Raw genomic sequence first — 18,632 nt, 5'->3', positions numbered from 1 at the left:
GTCTGATCAAAATGATTTTTTACATGAAGGTACTGCTCTGCAAACACCACAAGATGAACGGTTCGGATCATCAATAAACGCACGGTAGGGCTCACAATGACGGTGGTGGAAAACCCACCATTTTCATCGCTAGTGGAAGTAATTTAATTTCTTGTCTAAATATTATTTTTGGAATTTTTAGTCAAAAAATAAAAAGACCTTCTATTCAAAACAACTATTTTTTTCTTAATTTTCTATCTAAACGGTATTTTTGATATTATTAGTAAAAATAAGTGGTATTTTAGCATCTACCTAGAAATAACAAAAATAAACAGACTTTTTTTTTTTGGTAATAGACCACTCACGGCGCTTACACTTAGCTATTGCACTGGCTTTCATTTTATACGAGTAATTATTTCATGTCTTTGGGGCACCACGTGGCGGTGTCTCAAATCTTCTCTACTACACATGTGTGCTTCATACACTTTGTGGTGAGGATCTCACAGATGTATACATAGTAGATGATAAGTTTCGAACACCACGTGGCGGAACTCCAAGAGCATTGAATAATTTGGAGGTGACGCCACATGAAGCTTGGGGTGGTTAGTTGAAATGTTGAATATCCTAAACTTAGCAATATAGTACCACTGCATGCGTCATGCTTATTTTATATAACAAGACCGTTCATGTTAGTTTGCATGCAACTCGATCGATTAATTTTAGAGTATAAAGTTAACGATCGAGCAAATCCTCTAATAATCCCAAAGCGTGGAATATTTGGCATCTGTATAATTTGAACACGCAACCTTGTGAAGGACAATTTACTTATGAGTCATGACCAACTCAGCCAAACCCGTTAGTTTGCATGTGTCATGCTCTCAAGTTTTTAACAGAATAGCACAACTTTTGAACACTTTCTAGCCCTCCATGATGTTGGTGACACCCACCGCAAATGTATTCCCCTGGCCTCTTTTGCTCGTGTTTTGTTTTTTGTTGGTGGTGCTATCCACTTCATTTTTGTCATAGCTAGACTGACAATCAACTTAATTGGCTATTCATGATTTACCAAATAACCTTGGGTATTGTTGTATCATACTTCTGGACCGGGATGATGTCAAGCGGCTGCCTATCGAGCGGGTGCAGAGAGGTCGATTCGGTTGTTCATCTCAGCACGAGCGGCTCGGATTGAATATGAACGTATACAATTCGCATATAAATCTGAACCGGCCATTGCGTTCTAATTAAATAGACTGTCAAATAGTAGAATTGTATACTTTTTATTTTTTTTTGTGTGTGGAAATGGCAAGAAGGCCACTTATTGAGAAAAATATCATGATCGCTTTTGTCCACAGATTTTTTTTTTTTTGTCTTCAAATGATAAGGAAATAGTTTCAAAGTTCAAATTACACTAATAAAGTGAACTACATAGTTCTTGAAAGAGCAGTGCTACAGCCACCGCACCAAAAATGCGGTGGCCAGCCGTATGGGGCCCATTCCAAGTCTCGCACGGATAATCTGAGCTGTTCAATAATTTGAAATAAAAAACGAGTGGGCAGTAAAGAACATCAGCTCGATCCGATATGTGTAGGTGCTCGGATCAAGTTTCTCATCTTTGGAAAAATGGAAAGATTAATTTTCTGGTGTACAGAAAGATGAAAAGCTTGATCAAAGCACCTACAAATATCGGATCGAGCTGATATTTCGCGTTGCCCACTCAGTTTTTTTTTTTTAAATTATTGAACGACTCAAATCATTCGTGAAAGGCCCAGAGCAGGCCCCACACGGCGTGTTGTGGCCGGCCACTGCATTTTGGTGCGGTGGCTGTCAACTTTTTGTTCTTGAAAACAATAATTCTACAACCACACCCACTTTACACACTTAAATACACACCCACACACAAGTGTGTGGGCTTCACACACTAACAAGAAATTCTAGAGCCGCTGTTGGGCACACCCCCGGCACGTGTACGGCACGGATTATCCTTTCGCCGGAATTTTCTTTCTTTCTCCGGTTATCTCTCAATTCTCAAAAGAAAACGTGAAATACCTCTACAAAATAAACTCCCCTCAACTGCTGACACTACTACCAAATCACGAGAAGTTTTTAGGTGCCAGGCGGGCGGGTATCACACACGTGGTATCCATCGGTGATTCTAACCGTCCGTACAATCGTGTTTTGGAAGGTCCGAATTTTATAGAGAGAAAAATAGGAGAGAGGGTGGTTAGGTGAGGGAGGAGAGTGGGAATAAATTTGGGCCATACAAAGCATGTTTAGACGGCTGAAATTGCCGACGGATACTACCACATGGTACCCGCTCTGCATCCCAAAAAAATTCTCCCAAATCACACCACCCCCACTGCGGCGCGATCGAATGTTTTTCCGGCAATTTCTAGACTTCAATCCTTCCACCAATGACACCTTGCCATGCTCGGCAATCACTCCTTTTTGGACAATGCTATTCATACAACGATCCAAACACAACGACTTACACAATCTCTCACATGCATGTGGGGCCCACACATAGAAGTGTGTGTGGAGCCCACATGTATGTGAGAGATTGTATAAATTATTGTGTTTAAATTGTTGTGTGAGTATTATTTTTGCTCCTTTTTTTACCCCAAAAAAATTACTGCCTATCTCTTATTTTATTCCTCATACGCCTAATAATTATCTAGACGTAATGAAGTACATTTTTACTTACTAATTTCTTATCGTACAACGGTTTTTTCCCATAATTTTTTAGAGTCGCTCGGGGTGGCGGCAAGATTTTAACTGAGAGGTTACAAATTACGGTGTAATTCAAATATATTTATTTTGGTTGAAAACCTATCTGGCCTAGTTTAATTTTTTATTGACCGACATGCATGATTTACTTTTTTACAAATTTAGCAAAATTTTCATTTACTTTGGACTTGTACAAATAATTCAGTGCAGATAGTATTAGAGAAAAATCAAACTATATCCCCAAAAAATTTAAAACCTTAGTGCATCCTTTAACCCCAAATGGTTCACTTGAATCTCCAAGCCTAGTGGAGCTGCCCCTAGAGTCAGTCTATTCAATTTATGAGTTTCTTTTATCGTGTCGTAAAACTAACATGACTTGCTCAATTTTGATGCTTTGTTCAAGTTGAAGGGTTAAGCTTTTCTTTTTCTTTTTTTATCGGCATTAAGCTTTTGTTTTCACATTTTTTTTTTATCGGCATTAAACTTTTCTCAAACTGAACTTCTTATTTTTTCTTTCTTCCTTTTCTTTTCTCAAACTGAACTTCTTATTTTTTTTCTTTCTTCCTTTTCTTTTTTTCGATAGGTATTAAAACACGGCGTAAGGCAGTGTTTGGTAAATTGGTACTCGAGTCTCGAGATTGAAAATGAAAATTATTTTGATAAAAAAAGGGAGAAATATATTAAATACTCCATTTTACCCCCACTTTATTTGTCCATTTTGCAAATTCCAATTAATTAAGGGGATGTTATCATCACAAATTTCACACTTCATTTTTCATAATTTACCCCTACCATTTTGTGTTTCCAAAAGGATTTTGAACACTTCAATAGAAAATGAGAGGGCCAGAGAGGAAAATAAAAAAAATTATTACTTTGACTTTTGAAATGAACTAAACATTGTGGGAAAACATAAAGTATTAGAAGAACAAAGTGGAACAGAGGGGGTAAATTTTTATTTTGTTTCTTAATAGTAAGAAACAAATCAATTATGTAAAGAAATCATGATAAGCGCGAGAAAAGTGAAAAAATAAAGAAAAATAAAAAGCATCAAAAAATTTTGATTTTTAGGTTAAAAAGCTGTTTGGAAATACATTTTCGTATATAACATTCTATATATGCATAATGATGATAAGAGTATTGATTTTAGCACTCCACATTTAGCCATTGACACTTTATTTTTTTGTTTGTCTTTTTTCAATTTGAAATTACAATACCCTTTAAGGTAGATGAACACTAATAAGATAAAGAGTAATTCAACAATTTCACATAAGATAAATACAAAAAGTGAAGTGATAATAACTAAATGTGAAGTGCTAAAATCATTTTCCAAATGATAAATGCTTGTTAATATTAATATATTCAATAATTGATTGGACCTTAACAATTACTAACGAGTACTGCTATGGGTACCGACGGTACCCATAGGGAAAATGCACCGACGGCCACCGGACGGCCGTCTCCGGTCACCGGACGGCCGATCCGAGCCGTCCAAAAATTTTAAAAAATAAAACCGAGTGGCCTTACGCGAGAATCAATGGCATCCGAGGTGTGTAGGGTACTTGATCCGAGCACCCATTTTTCGTGTATATTTGTATATACGTGTATATACACGAAAAAGGGGTACTCGGATCAAGTACCCTACACACCTCGGATGCCATTGATTCTCGCGTAAGGCCACTCGGTTTTATTTTTTAAAATTTTTGGACGGCTCGGATCGGCCGTCCGGTGACCGGAGACGGCCGTCCGGTGGCCGTCGGTGCATTTTCCCTATGGGTACCGTCGGTACCAATAGGATTTCTGATTACTATATGCATGACGATAGATGCATCATACGAATTCCTTAGCTTATGGTAATTAGGCCCCGTTCCAGAAATTTTCTTAAAAAATAAGCAGCTTATTTTACATTTTCAAACTCAAAAATAATATAAATAAAAAATAAATTTTTAAATTTTTTGCACCGTATTAAAGATCTTGATGAAATCTATTAAACAAGATCTATATTGGTAGGAAAATTATTTGCGTAAGCACATTATTTTTGAGCTTGAAATTATCTTATTTAAAAATAAGTACTTATTTTACGTTCCGGAACGGGGCCTTAATTACTGTATTTGCTTAATTAAGCCCAATAGTGCACTCGAATTAATCTAGTTCTACAAGATTAGTAACGAGTCAGATTACCGCAGAATCTTATTGGTTATAAACTTTTCACACGGATTGCTAAAGTTAACATCTTTACCGTCCATCAAGGCACTCAATCCAACGGAGGAGGATCTGGCAATTCTAAGTGAGTCAGATTACTGACGTGGCAGAATATTATTGTGTATAAACTTTTCACCCGGATTGCTAAAATCGACATCTATACGTCCATTTAGGCACAATCAATCCAACGGAGGGGGATCGGCTATAGAATACGCTATATAAGTCACCAAAACACCTCGAAACGCGCGCTCATTTCCTCTCTCTCTGGAAAAATCCCTCCAAACGCGCCTCTCTCAGATGGCAAAGGCTATGATGCTCCCAAGTGGTATGGGAGCATCATACTCCCAATGAATTACAGACAACACTTACCATTCACTAAGGCAACACTTACCATTCACTAAGGCAGAACTTACCACACAAGTGTAGTAAGTTCTGCCTTAGTGAATGGTAAGTGTTGCCTTAGTGAATGGTAAGTGTTGTCTGTTCTGTGGTAAGTAATCCTCCGTTTTTTAGATCAAAACCGCCTCATTTTTAACAAAACCACCCCATTTTTAGTTTTTGGTTTTGATCTAAGGGCTGTGATTTATCTATTTTCAATCCAAGGGCTGTAATTCATTGGGAGTATGATGCTCCCATACCACTTGGGAGCATCACATAAGTTTTGCTCTCAGATCTCTCTTCTCTCAGAGAAAATGGCGACCATCTTTCCCACTCCTCAGAAGTTAAAACAACTGATCGGAAATGAAGCCATGAGGTCACAAATCCTCAAAGAACTGAAGTCGGTCCTCAAGCTCGCCAAGAAGAAGAGCTCCGCTGCAAAAGCGGCCTTATCCCGGCATAAAGAACTCTTCAGGGATGCTACTAGGGTGTTTACCCGTGAGGAGTTTGCTGACATTGGTGAGGAATACCGAACCCTGGCCCTTAAGGAGATGAAAGCCGATGAGGAATTGGATGGGGCCACCGAGCGGGTTATGGTCGAGGAAGCATTGAAAGACCAAGATAAGTTGGCCGTTGTGGAGGAGATGGCTGTCCTCCGACGGGCTGGTACTGTGGCTGTTGCTAATGTCTCGGATGCCGTCTTTCTGTGGTCAAAGAATGTTCAAGTTCCACAGCTGGTGATGGCGCCCGGAAGTGATCCTGAAGAAGTTGAAGCTGTGAGGAATTACTGCAGGAGCAACAATTGGAATGCGATGGGAAATGTTCTGTGAATGTTAGGTTGTTAATGAAGTACAATGATAGGTTGTTAATGAAAGTACAATGATAGGTTGTTAATGAAGTACAATGCTAGGTTAATGAAGTGCAATGTCTAGTTTCTGCATTTAATAGGTAAATGAAGCTAATGTTTAGCAATTTTAAAATTTTGCTCGGTTGTCTTATATATAATATAGTTTTTTGGTGGATTCTGGATTCTTCATGTTTTCATAATATAGTAATTGTGGATTTGATTGGCCAATGTCTTGTCTGGTATTTTTAATAATGTTTCATTTTTTCTTTGGGCAGATTTGTATTTACAATGTGTTAAGTTAGTGTCCCGAATTGTTCCATCGACTGCGAAGTTTTGAAGTATAACTTGATTTCTTCCCTATTGCAAGTGCCATTCAAAGTATGGTTGGGACAAACTGGGGGCAATTTTGGGGCTTAATTTCATGAGTTGCAGTACTTTTATATGTAATTCAATTCAATGTTCTCTACTTATGTTGATAGAAGTACTTAGAAAGCATTCTATGCAACCAAGTATCTTGACATGTTTAATTCTATGCAACCAAGTATCTTGACAATGTAAACACTGATCATCTGGCTCCGACAGTGAAGAGTGGTTTCCTTTCTGAGAAAATTGTGTACAATGGAACTTCGGAAGAACCACTGTCAATCCCTGTTTCATTCCTACAAACTGTGAACAGTGGTGTGAAAGGAAGGTAGCCCACTGCCCACCTATATGAAATTCCACGCTGCAAGATGGACATCTGCCTCCAACTATTCCCTCAAATCAGTTTATCATTCTACTAACCTTGCTTTCACTCATTTAAGCGAACCCATATTCGCAGTTGTAGTAACCCAAAATAGGAGACTCGGGATAAGGGGCAGATTGATTAGCTATCATTGTTACTACCAATATTGTTGTTACTGTTTGTGGTGATGTTGCAGCGAAATTATGTTTTTCAACATCAGCTGTTCGGCGGCTTCAGCCATAGAAGGTAACTTTCCTGTCTTAATTTCAGGGTTCCAATACATTATCTTCACACGCCTTTTGGTTGGATGTTTTTACATTGCAACTTGAACAAGACATTAGAAAGTGGTGTAGGATTTGCACAAGGGATATCTATCTACTTAATTGTCACACAGGACCACTCATGTTTCAGTTGCTGAGCCAACCAACTGCAGTGGGTAAGCCCAAGAACGAGTCTACTTGCTGGGCTATTACCTCAGCCAGCTCGACTGACAATGTGGTTTTTGATTGAAAGTTTATTCACTAAAACCTTTGTCATTAGTCGATGCTATAGGTCATCATATTGGAAAGGCAGTTCGGTTTTTTAGTTTCCTTAGTTTTCTCTCTTTGTTATGAGTTTTGGAAAGAGAGTTCATTGTGTTAGTTTACTTATTTCCCTTTTCTTTATTTAGTAAGTTTTGGACTTGGAAGTCTTCTCCAGAGGGTGGTTGTCTATGTAATGCAAGAGCATTATATTATAGAGTAGCTGCCAATTGAATTAGCAACATCATGGGAGTGTTATGTCACTATTGAACTCTCAATACTCTCTTATGGCTTTTAATCCTCAACTGTCATCTAGTATCGGGGTTAAAGGGCGATGATCCCCCACTACGTCCCAAGGATTCTTTCTGAAAACACTAAGCTAGCTGAGGTGTTATCCAGTAGTGTAATTCTGCATTACTCAAGAGACTTTGCTTCTCCATAGAGGCATATGCTTGGAGTACTTCCATGTGCCATGAGACGTCAACTGACATGTTTGACACACATTGACAATGTACCCCGGCTCTTGTAGTAGCTATCTTTCTGTGAATATATATTGTTGTATGGGTTCTTTTGTAATATTATTTTATGTTAAGGGTAGTTTAGTCATTATAGTTTTAGGGCTTTTTCCTATGTATTTATCTAGGTTCTCTTTTATTGTAAAAACTAAAGCCGTTGTATTTGAAATGTTCAGTTTCAGTTTCATGGTATCAGAGCAGATTTTCTTGGTCCCATCGGCAGCCATCGCCAGTGTTGCACATTAGCATCTCTCCTTCTCTCATACACGATAGCAGCATCTCCCTCTCTCTTTCGCTCGTACATCACAGTAGACAGCCTTCATCTCTCCCCATCTCTGGTTCGATTTGATCAGCACCACCACCAACAGCGCTGACCACCGACGACCAGTCTCCGACCTCCGGCGACTCTTGTTGGCTCCCCGATTGCACTGGGTCAGTACTTTATGCATTTGAAATCAACTGGGCAGTCTTCGATTGTTCTCAAAATCTTCTCTTTGCACTCGAAAATTGACTGTTTGGGTCTCTTAAGGTATGTCGGTCACTACTCTTGCTCCTCTGCACTGTTCATTGCCTGGTATTGTTAGTTTCTGATGTAGTTGAAAACCCTATTCTGGAATCATCTGGCTGTTATTTTCATTTGGTATTAGCAATTTGTGTTTTCATTACTGGTTGTGACTTGCGAGATTTTAGTACTCACTATGTCAGAAGATAAAGTAATTAATGTTCGGCTGAATAGTGGTAATTATTCGTATTGGGCAAGTGTGATGAAAAATTTTCTTGTCGGCAAGGAAGTGTGGGGTCATGTGACGGGCCTTATTGTGAAACCTCCTCCTGTGAATGTGAAAGATGATGATCCTACATATGCGGCGAAACATGCAGAGTATGTCAAAAATTTTGGCAAATGGGAAGTTGCAAATGCACGAATTCTTACATGGTTTCATAATTCTTCCGAACCTAGCATCGGCATGAACTTTTCAAGATATGACACTGCCAAAGAAGTTTGGGATTACCTGAAAAGGATGTATCTTGAGTCCAACTTTGCAAAGCAATATGAACTTGAGGGCTCTATTCGACGGGCTACGCAGGGAGATAAAACCATTCAGGAATTCTACAATGAAATGACTCAATATTGGGATCAATTGATGCTAATGGAACCCGTAGAATTGCAATCTCTTGATTTCTATGTAGCATACCGTGAGAAACAACGTCTTGTACAGTTTCTCATGGCCCTCCGTGATCAATTTGAGCCTCTTCGGGGGGCCATCCTTCATCGTTCTCCCCAACCTACAGTTGATGAGGAAACTAGGTTCAAGGTTGCATCTGTTGCAGCTCCCTCTCAGTCTGTATTTGTTGCGCCATCGGTTCAGTCTACTTCGTATATGACACCTCTCTTGCCTACACCGTCCTCTCACTTGATTCAGGTTACTGGAAAACCTAAACCTCGTGTTGCTTTGGATGAGTGTAGCTTTTGTCGCCAAAAAGGGCATTGGAAGCATGCATGTCCGAAATTGTTACAGATGACAAGTAGCACTCCTCGTTCGAAGCCCACCTCCTCTAGGCCCGCACAGCAACATTCTCGGCCCCCACAGCAGTACGTTCGTCCTCCGGCTGCTTTCGTAGCTCCTGCAACTGATAGTATTCCACATTATCCCTCTTTTGAGCAGTATCAAGAGTATCGTGCATATTTGGCTGCCACCTAAGGAGGTCATTCTCAAGCTTCTGCTATGACCACTACTCCGTCAGGTTTGCATGGTTCCTATACCACAAGTATTCTACCTACCACATGGATTTTTGATTCGGGTTGCTCCCACCATATGACTCCTGCTTTGTCATTATTAAGCCATTGTATCTCTCCTGCTTTTCCCATTAGTATTTCCACTGCAAATGGCTCCCCTATGCATGTCGTCTCTATAGGTTCTATTATCCCATCTCCATCTTCCTCCTTGTCTATACCAAATGTGTTCTATGTTCCTCATTTATCTCTCAGTCTTATTTCTATTAGTCAATTGTCTGATTCCGGCTTTGATGTCTTGTTCTCTTCTTCTGGTTGTATTGTGCAGGATCAGATGTCGAAGAAGCAGATTGGGATCGGGCGTAGAGTTGGCGATCTATATGTTTTGGAGACTTTGCATGTTCCTATTGAGTCTACTACCACTGCTATGTCATCCTTTTGTTTAAATCAGAAGTCTTCTCCCTTTTATCTTTGGCACTCTCGCTTAGGGCATTTATCTAGTGAACGTTTGAAACTTTTACTTAAGTTTGGCTATTTGGGAAACATTTCTGCAAGCGATATCTCTGAATGCAGTGGTTGTAAGTTTGCCAAAATGTCTGCTCTACGTTTTAATAGAAGTACTTCTGTTTCTAATTCTCCGTTTCAGCTTGTTCATATGGATTTGTGGGGTCCCTCACCAATTGTTAGTAAAGGTGGTTCTCGATATTATGTCTCTTTTGTTGATGATTATAGTAGGTTTACGTGGGTATACTTGTTGACACGCAAATCAGATTTTTACCAAGTATATCGCAATTTTCACTCCATGGTTCAAACTCAGTTTTCAATAGAAATCAAAATTCTCCGCTCTGACTTAGGCGGAGAATACTCTCTTGGTGAGTTTACACAACTCTTAGCTTCTCTTGGCACCATTCATCAATCTTCTTGTACCGGCACTCCTGCTCAAAACGGGCGTGCTGAACGCAAGCATCGTCACCTTTTAAATACTGCACGGTCTCTTCTTCTTTCCTCTTCTGTGCCTGCTGCCTTTTGGGGTGAGGCTGTGCTCACTACAGCTTATCTTCTCAATCGGATGCCTACTCCGCTTCTCTCTGGTTCCTCTCCTTATGAACGACTCCTTGGTCAGGTTCCTAACTATTCTCTTCTTCGTGTGTTTGGATCCACTTGTTTTGTCCTTCTCCCTAAAAAGGACCGCACTAAGCTTAGTGCTCGTTGTGTCTTATGTGTCTTCTTGGGGTATGGAATCCAACAAAAGGGTTACCGTTGTTATGATCCCGTGACCCGAAAGTTGTATGTGTCTCGGCATGTTACCTTTCTCGAACGTCTCCCCTTCTTCTCTCTCCCATCCAAACCTGTTAGTGTTGTCAAAGAGGATCTTGTGCATATTGATCCATTTCCCACGGATGTTCCTACAGATGAGTATGTTCGTACCCTCGAAGAGCCTGATGTTCCCATTGCCCCTCCTACTTCTTCTAGTTCCAACCGCATTCCTCCTCTTCCCAAGCATTATGCCCGTCGCGATCGTACAACTCCTCGTCCTCCCTCTGCTTCGGAAAACTCTGATCCACCAAAACACCGTTGGTATCCCTCTCGTGATCGTCGTCCCTCGGTAAAACTTCTTGGCTTTACTAATACTTGTTTTTCCTCTTCTTATCGCAATTTCTTATCTCGCATACATACTCATTTTGAACCTTGTTCTTACAAAGAAGCTTGTAATGACCCTAACTGGGTGACTGCCATGAATGACGAGCTCACTGCTCTTGCTACTACTCAGACTTGGGACTTGGTTCCTCTCTCGGCTGGTAAGAATCTCATTGGATGCAAATGGGTTTACAAAGTAAAAACTCATTCTGATGGTTCTTTGGAGCGGTACAAAGCCCGCTTAGTTGCTAAGGGGTTCTCTCAGGAATATGGTATTGATTACGAGGAGACTTTTGCTCCTGTTGCCAAAATGACATCTATTCGTCTTTTGATTTCTGTGGCTGCTACGCACCAATGGCCTCTCTTTCAGCTGGATGTTAAAAATGCCTTCCTCAATGGTCATCTATCTGAGGAAGTTTATATGCGTCCTCCTCCAGGTCTCCCTCATGCCACCGGCCTTGTTTGTCGCCTCCGTCGTGCTCTGTATGGGCTCAAACAGTCCCCTCGTGCTTGGTATGCACGTTTTCATGATGTGGTTTTACAGATTGGTTTTCAGCCTAGCACCCATGAATCTGCTCTTTTTGTTCGTCGAACTTCTCGTGGTTTGGTTCTTATCTTGCTCTATGTTGATGACATGGTCATCACTGGGTCTGACTCTGCTGCTATTGATGAAGTGAAACATCACTTGTTTCACGAATTTGAGATGAAGGACTTGGGACTTCTTCGGTATTTTCTTGGCATTGAGGTTGCCTCCTCTCCAAAAGGTTATCTCTTGACCCAGACTAAGTATGTGACTGACATTCTTCATCGTGCTCAACTTACTGATGACAAAAACGTTGATACTCCCATTGAGTTACATGTCAAGTTCTCTGATTCTGATGGGGTTCCTCTTGCTGATCCTACCGAGTATCGTGAGCTTGTTGGTTGTCTTGTTTATCTCACCGTCACTCGGCCGGATATTGCCTATGCTGTGCATATTGTTAGTCAGTTTGTTTGTGCCCCTCGGTCTACTCATTGGGTTGCCTTGCTTCGTATCCTTCGTTATGTTCGTGGCACCATGTTTCAGTGTTTATTTCTCTCTTCCTCTTCTTCAGATTTGATTCTTCGGGCCTATGCCGATGCTGATTGGGCAGGAGATATCTCTGATCGAAAGTCTACTTCTGGCTTTTGTGTTTTCTTGGGTGATTCCCTTATTTCATGGAAAAGCAAGAAGCAATCCGTTATTGCTCGTTTCACTGCGGAAGCTGAGTATCGTGCCATGGCTCATGCCACCTCTGAAGTTGTTTGGCTCCGTTGGCTTTTATCGGATATGGGTGTCACTATCTCCTCTCCTACACCTCTCTTTTGTGACAATAAAAGTGCCATTCAGATTGCCCATAATTCAGTTTTTCATGAGCGCACAAAGCATATTGAAATTGATTGTCACTTTGTTCGCCATCATCTCCAATCTGGCACAATTGCTCTACCGTTTATCTCCTCCTCTCTTCAGTTAGCCGATTTCTTCACCAAGACGCACACCTCCGCTCGGTTTCGCTTCCTCCTTGGCAAACTTTCGATGCTCTCCGGGCTCGCATCATGAGTTTGAGGGGGGGGGGGGGGGGGGGGGGGGGGGGGGGGGGGGAATATATATTGTTGTATGGGTTCTTTTGTAATATTATTTTATGTTAAGGGTAGTTTAGTCATTATAGTTTTAGGGCTTTTTCCTATGTATTTATCTGGGTTCTCTTTTATTGTAAAAACTAAAGCCGTTGTATTTGAAATGTTCAGTTTCAGTTTCACTTTCTTCTAAGGCTCTCTCTCTTTTGAGTGTGAGTCAGAAAATCAGAAAACTTGTTAGCTTGGAAAGAAAAGAAAAGGAAGAAAAAGTTAATGAAACAGTATTCGTTTTACTACCAAATGCCTTTTTATTTTCTCCCATTTCTTTGCAAGCATTCTGTAACTGACGAGTTGGCTCGTCATTGTAACTTTACATGAATTACTGCGCGCTTGTATAATCTCTCTGTTTTTTGTTGTGAAAACTGCCTGTATATTTCCAACATAACGAAACAGGATTTCATGATTTTGAACTAGGCAACTCAAGCATCATTGCGAGCCCTATGGTGCTTCAGAGCTGCTTGTTCATATCGAATTGATTCGTTATATTCAAAGCAAAAATAATATAAAAGCTCGGGATTCATGGACATTTCCAAAAATCAGTTTTGTGATTGGAAGGACGTTAGCCTACTCAAGCTAAATGCTCCTCTTAGATTGTAAGCATATATTTGCTTCGCACTCCATGCAGGTTTCGTGCAAACAAAATAGTTGTCATTTCTTTTACTTGAACTTTTGTATACTTGTTTACTTATCAGAAAGTTTGCTAGCTGCAACCCCAAATCTTTAGCCCCTTGTAAAAAAACAACCCATGTTGTGATGCATTTCAGCTCCAAGAAATTGGCAGTTATCATCTGAGGCCGTTGAGATAATTCACCAACAGTGGAAGCAGAAAATTGGTAGAACAAGACCGAGTTGCTGTTCATGAAAAAAGAGAACAAGACCCAAGTTTCCAGATATTACATGTGATGCATTAATAGTGGAGTTTGATGAAGCACACTTCAGAAGACGATGGTGTGGCTATCGTTGGCTGAAAATTGTTTGTTAACTTCATTCTCAAACTACGTTAACTATCGAGTTTGGAAACCACACTTTTATGCAAACATGTTTAGGAATCACGAATTCTACATGATAGTAAGCATAAATCATATGTCGTTAACATTGATTATCTGATTTTCCCTTTTCATTGTTTGCACGCTATGAATCAATAGTTTCCTTGAACGCACATATTTTCCTATACACTTGCCTTACCAGGAATTATTTCTTGGATGAGCGAAGTCATGGTGGTATAATACATGATACTGTGAGCTCATCCCTTAGGAGACATACACAGTACCCGTACTTGACTTCTGTACATAAACAAGAAGTTATGTCAAGTTAAATACTCTTTTGGAAAAGTTCACATCGTGATGTTCAAGAACCCAGCTTCCAAAAAGGACAACTTATCTAACATATATAAATACTACTAGAAAATTAAAAATATCCAAGAATGTAGAAACTTTATATCCAACTCAAGACCAATGGGCAATAAGTGGAGAGGTCCAAGATGTTATTAAGTGATCACCTATTTCACTCCCAAGCAATGTGGGATTCATTTCCTTAACATCCTCCTCACGTGCAGCCACGTTTGAGGTCTGTCACGTGTGGCCACTTTTTGGATCCTATCATCGTGCAGCCTTTTTTGCACATCAAGTTTTTTGAGTACATCCCCTCTGACCTCAAGGTTTTAGAGTACGTTCTCTCGTGGCTGCCATTCCAACCAACTTAATAAAATTCAAGCTGGTGGTGAATTTCCACAAATCCCTCCATCTATGTGAAAGCAGTAAAGCACACTGCTTTTTCCTGCTTCTCTAAGTTTCAGTAGAGATAAAATGCTTCTTCTTTTTCTTTTTTTTTGTAGTTGTTATGGTAACATATGATTATAGGAATATTAGGAAATAATGAGATAGAATGATTTCGGAGAAGAGGGGCATCACTGACTTGGATTGGCATTCCAACTCTTAATATTGTTAGAAATATGCAATATATTGCCGTTCAAGGCATGTTGGTAATACGTAATAGTAGATAATAGAACTGCTTTGAGGGTAAGCCTAATCATATTGCCATTTGCCATTGAACTGGGTAGGGGTTGAGTCACATTGGATATCTTTGAACTTACAATTTTTTTGGGCAGTAGCTTGTAACTTATGCTTGGTTCAGTTGGGCGACTCAACTCATTCCTTCACAAAGGGGGAGAGTTGGTTGAACCAGAATTGTTTTGGTTACCGTGCAAATGGTAAGGAGAGAGAAAGTGGGTAGGAAAGAGGGTAAGGGAGCACAAATCTTACTTTATTTTGTCAATGAACTTTCTCTATTGGTTCTGCGTGATGATATCCTTGAGATCTTTTGTTTTTTTTGTTTGATCAGCATCCTTGAGATCTCATGCTGACAGATAGTTATTTATTTTCACTCTTGTTAGATTCCTTGCAGGGTTCCAACCTAAAACCAATTGGCTATAGGTGGAGTAGCCTCTGGATTTTATTAACCAAACTTGGGTGGCTTAGATGAGCAATGTGGGACAAGTCTAACACTCCCCCTCACGTACAGTTCGGATGCACGTGGAGGTACGAATTGAGGAAATCAAGAGCTTTGACTCGGGCGACCCCTCACATGCAGTCCGGATGCACGTGGAGGTATGAATTGATGAGTTGACTCGGGCGACGGAAACTTGACCACAAGATGTGAGGGTCACCCAAGACCTAGCTCTGATACCATGTTAAAATTAAAGAGGCAGATTTTGGTGTTCTCCTCATTGGAGAAAACGGAAGAACGTTTTTCATATATATAGAGATGTTACATAATTGATTGCCTAAACTAAAGGACAAGAATCATGGAAAAAATACAAGGAAAGCTAAAGACTAGGTAGCATTATCCCAGGATATTTTCTCCATTAACACTCCCCCTCAAGGTGGAGCGTGTATGTGAATAACGCCCAGCTTGCGAATTAGGACATGAAAATGATCCTTGCCAAGAGGTTTAGTGAAAATATCAGCCAGTTGAGCGGAAGAAGGTATGTAGCAAGGTGCGATGAGATTGGATTGCATTTTTTCGCGAACAAAATGGCAATCAATCTCAATGTGCTTGGTACACTCGTGGAACACTGGATTGTTGGCAATATGCAACGCAGCTTGATTGTCATAATACAGAGTAATAGGAGCAGGGTGTGGAACTTCAAGATCCAAAAATAAGCTTTTCAACCATTGTCATTCAGAAGTTAAATTCGCGATGGCTCTATATTCGGCTTCAGCGGAAGAGCGAGAAATAGTAGCTTGCTTCTTAGTTTTCCATGAGAGGATATTAGAGCCAAGAAAAGTGCAATAACCAGTGGTGGAGCGACGAGTTTCGGGACAACCAGCCCAGTCAGAATCATAGTAGCCCCATAAGTCAAGAGAACTAGAAGAGGAGAGAAAAATCCCTTTACCAATAGAACCTTTTAAATAACGGACTAATCGATAAGCAGCATCCATATGAGCACTACACGGAGAGTGCATGAATTGACTGAGGATATTTACCACATAGTTGATGTTGGGCCACGTTACAGTGAGGTAAATGAGGCGACCCATGAGACGGCGGTAAGACGTAGGATCTGGCAATAAAGTACCATCAGTAGCGGATAAGCGCAAATGTTGCTCCATGGGAAAAGGGGAAACTCGACCTCCAATTAAGCCAGTGTTTGAAAGAATATCAAGTATATATTTGCGCTGGGAAAGAAAAATCCCTTTGTGGAATCGAGCCACCTCAATACCAAGAAAATATTTCAATTTGCCTAGATCCTTGATGGAAAAACGGCGTTGGAGGAAATGCTTTATACGCTGAATGCCCAACTCATCATTGCCTGAAATAATTATATACCAAAACAAATAACTGAGAATCACCTCGTTTGAGAGTGAACAAAGAATAGTCGGCCTTAGATTGAGTGAAACCACTATCCAATAATTCGGATGAAAATTTAGCAAACCATTGTCTGGAGGCCTGTTTTAAATCATAAATGGATTCGTTTAAACGGCAAACCCTCGTCTCCCCCTTTCGAGCAAAACCAGGTGGTAGAGTCATATAAACTTCCTCGTCTAAATCACCCAACAGGAAGGCATTATTAACATCCATTTGATAGAGGGGCCACCCTTTAATGGCGGCAAGGGAAAGAAGAGCACGAACTGTGACGTGCTTAGCTACAAGAGCAAATGTATCATGGTAATCCAATCCTTCAAATTGAGTGACACCTTTTGCCACCAAACAGGCTTTGTAGCGTTCAGTGGTACCATTAGAACGATACTTGATCTTATAAACCATTTGCAGCCAATGGGTTTTTTGTGAAAAGGGAGAGAAACAAGATCCCATGTGTTGTTGGTCTCAAGAGCAATTATTTCTTTTTCCATAGTGTCTCTCCATTGAGGTAATTGAATAGCTTGAGAAATAGTACGGGGCTCATCGAGAGATGAAACGGTAGATAGAAAACTTCTATGCCCAACAGAAAAAATGAGAGGAAGAAAGAAAATGATGAAGAGGATAAGGAGTACCTGTGAACGAGAAGTCAGGCGGGAGAGGGGAGGAACCATGAGCGGCACTAGAGCAATGATTGGCCAAGTGGGAAGGTCGCCGACGGCTGCAAGATGGTCTAGCGGTGGCGGGCAGCGCTGGAATAATGGGTTCTGGAACTTCTGCTGGTGTTATTAGGTCAAATGCTATTGGTTCAATTGGAGTGGCGCTAGAAGTGGGAATGTCCTCTGGAGGGGTATGGGTAATGGGAATTGTGGTAGTAGGAGGAAAATCTAAGGGATCATGAACATAGATTGGCAAGGAAATACCTAGGTTGGAGGATACGGGACTTGGAGGGACGTCACGGAATGGAAATATACTTTCATGAAAAACGACGTCACGGGATGTATAAATGGAGTGTGACTGTATGTCATAAATTCAATAACCCTTTTGACCATAAGGGTAGCCAATGAATATGCCAGGTTTGGCACGTTGATCGAATGTATGCTTAACATTCGCATTGTGAGCATAACACAAACAGCCAAAGACTCGCAAATGAGAATAGTTGGGCTTAGATTGAAACAAAACCTCATGAGGTGACTTTCCAGACAACAAAGGAGAAGGCATTTTGTTAATAAGGTAAACAACCGTGAGAGCACATTCACCCCAAAATTTAAGAGATAAATTTGCCTGAAAACAAAGGGCACGCGCCACTTCAAGAATATGGCGATGTTTGCGATCAACTACCCCATTTTGTTGGGGCGTTCCAACACAACTTCGTTGGTGAATGATGCCGCGGGTTTGGAATTTTTTTTGCATATCCTTAGAAAGGAATTCTGTTCCATTATCAGATTAGATAGTTTGTATTGTGGAAAACAAAATGGTACCATGACCAGAGGAAATAATATCAACATGTGAATGGAATTGGGTGTGGACTAAAGCAAAAAAAGATTTCAAGAACGTTTTAGTTTTAGATTTCATGCCCATAAGGTATATCCAAGTGCATCTAGAAAAATCATCAACAATTGTCAAAAAATAACGACTTTTATGCAATGAAGGTTGCACAAAGGGCCCCCATATGTCACAATGTAGCATCTGAAAAACTCTAGTGGTTGCAATAGAACTAGAATAAAAAGGCAATCTACTCTGTTTGGCTTGAGGACAAACATCGCAGAAATGATTGTGAGAAGTTGACATAAAAGTAAAATCTTTAATTAAAGTGCTTAAGGAGCTAGAGGAAAGATGGCTTAGCCTCCAATGCCAAAGGTCG

This window comes from Rhododendron vialii, chromosome 11a, assembly GCF_030253575.1.
Source record: "Rhododendron vialii isolate Sample 1 chromosome 11a, ASM3025357v1".
In the NCBI taxonomy this organism is placed as follows: domain Eukaryota; kingdom Viridiplantae; phylum Streptophyta; class Magnoliopsida; order Ericales; family Ericaceae; genus Rhododendron; species Rhododendron vialii.
This window is presented reverse-complemented; position numbering follows the sequence as displayed.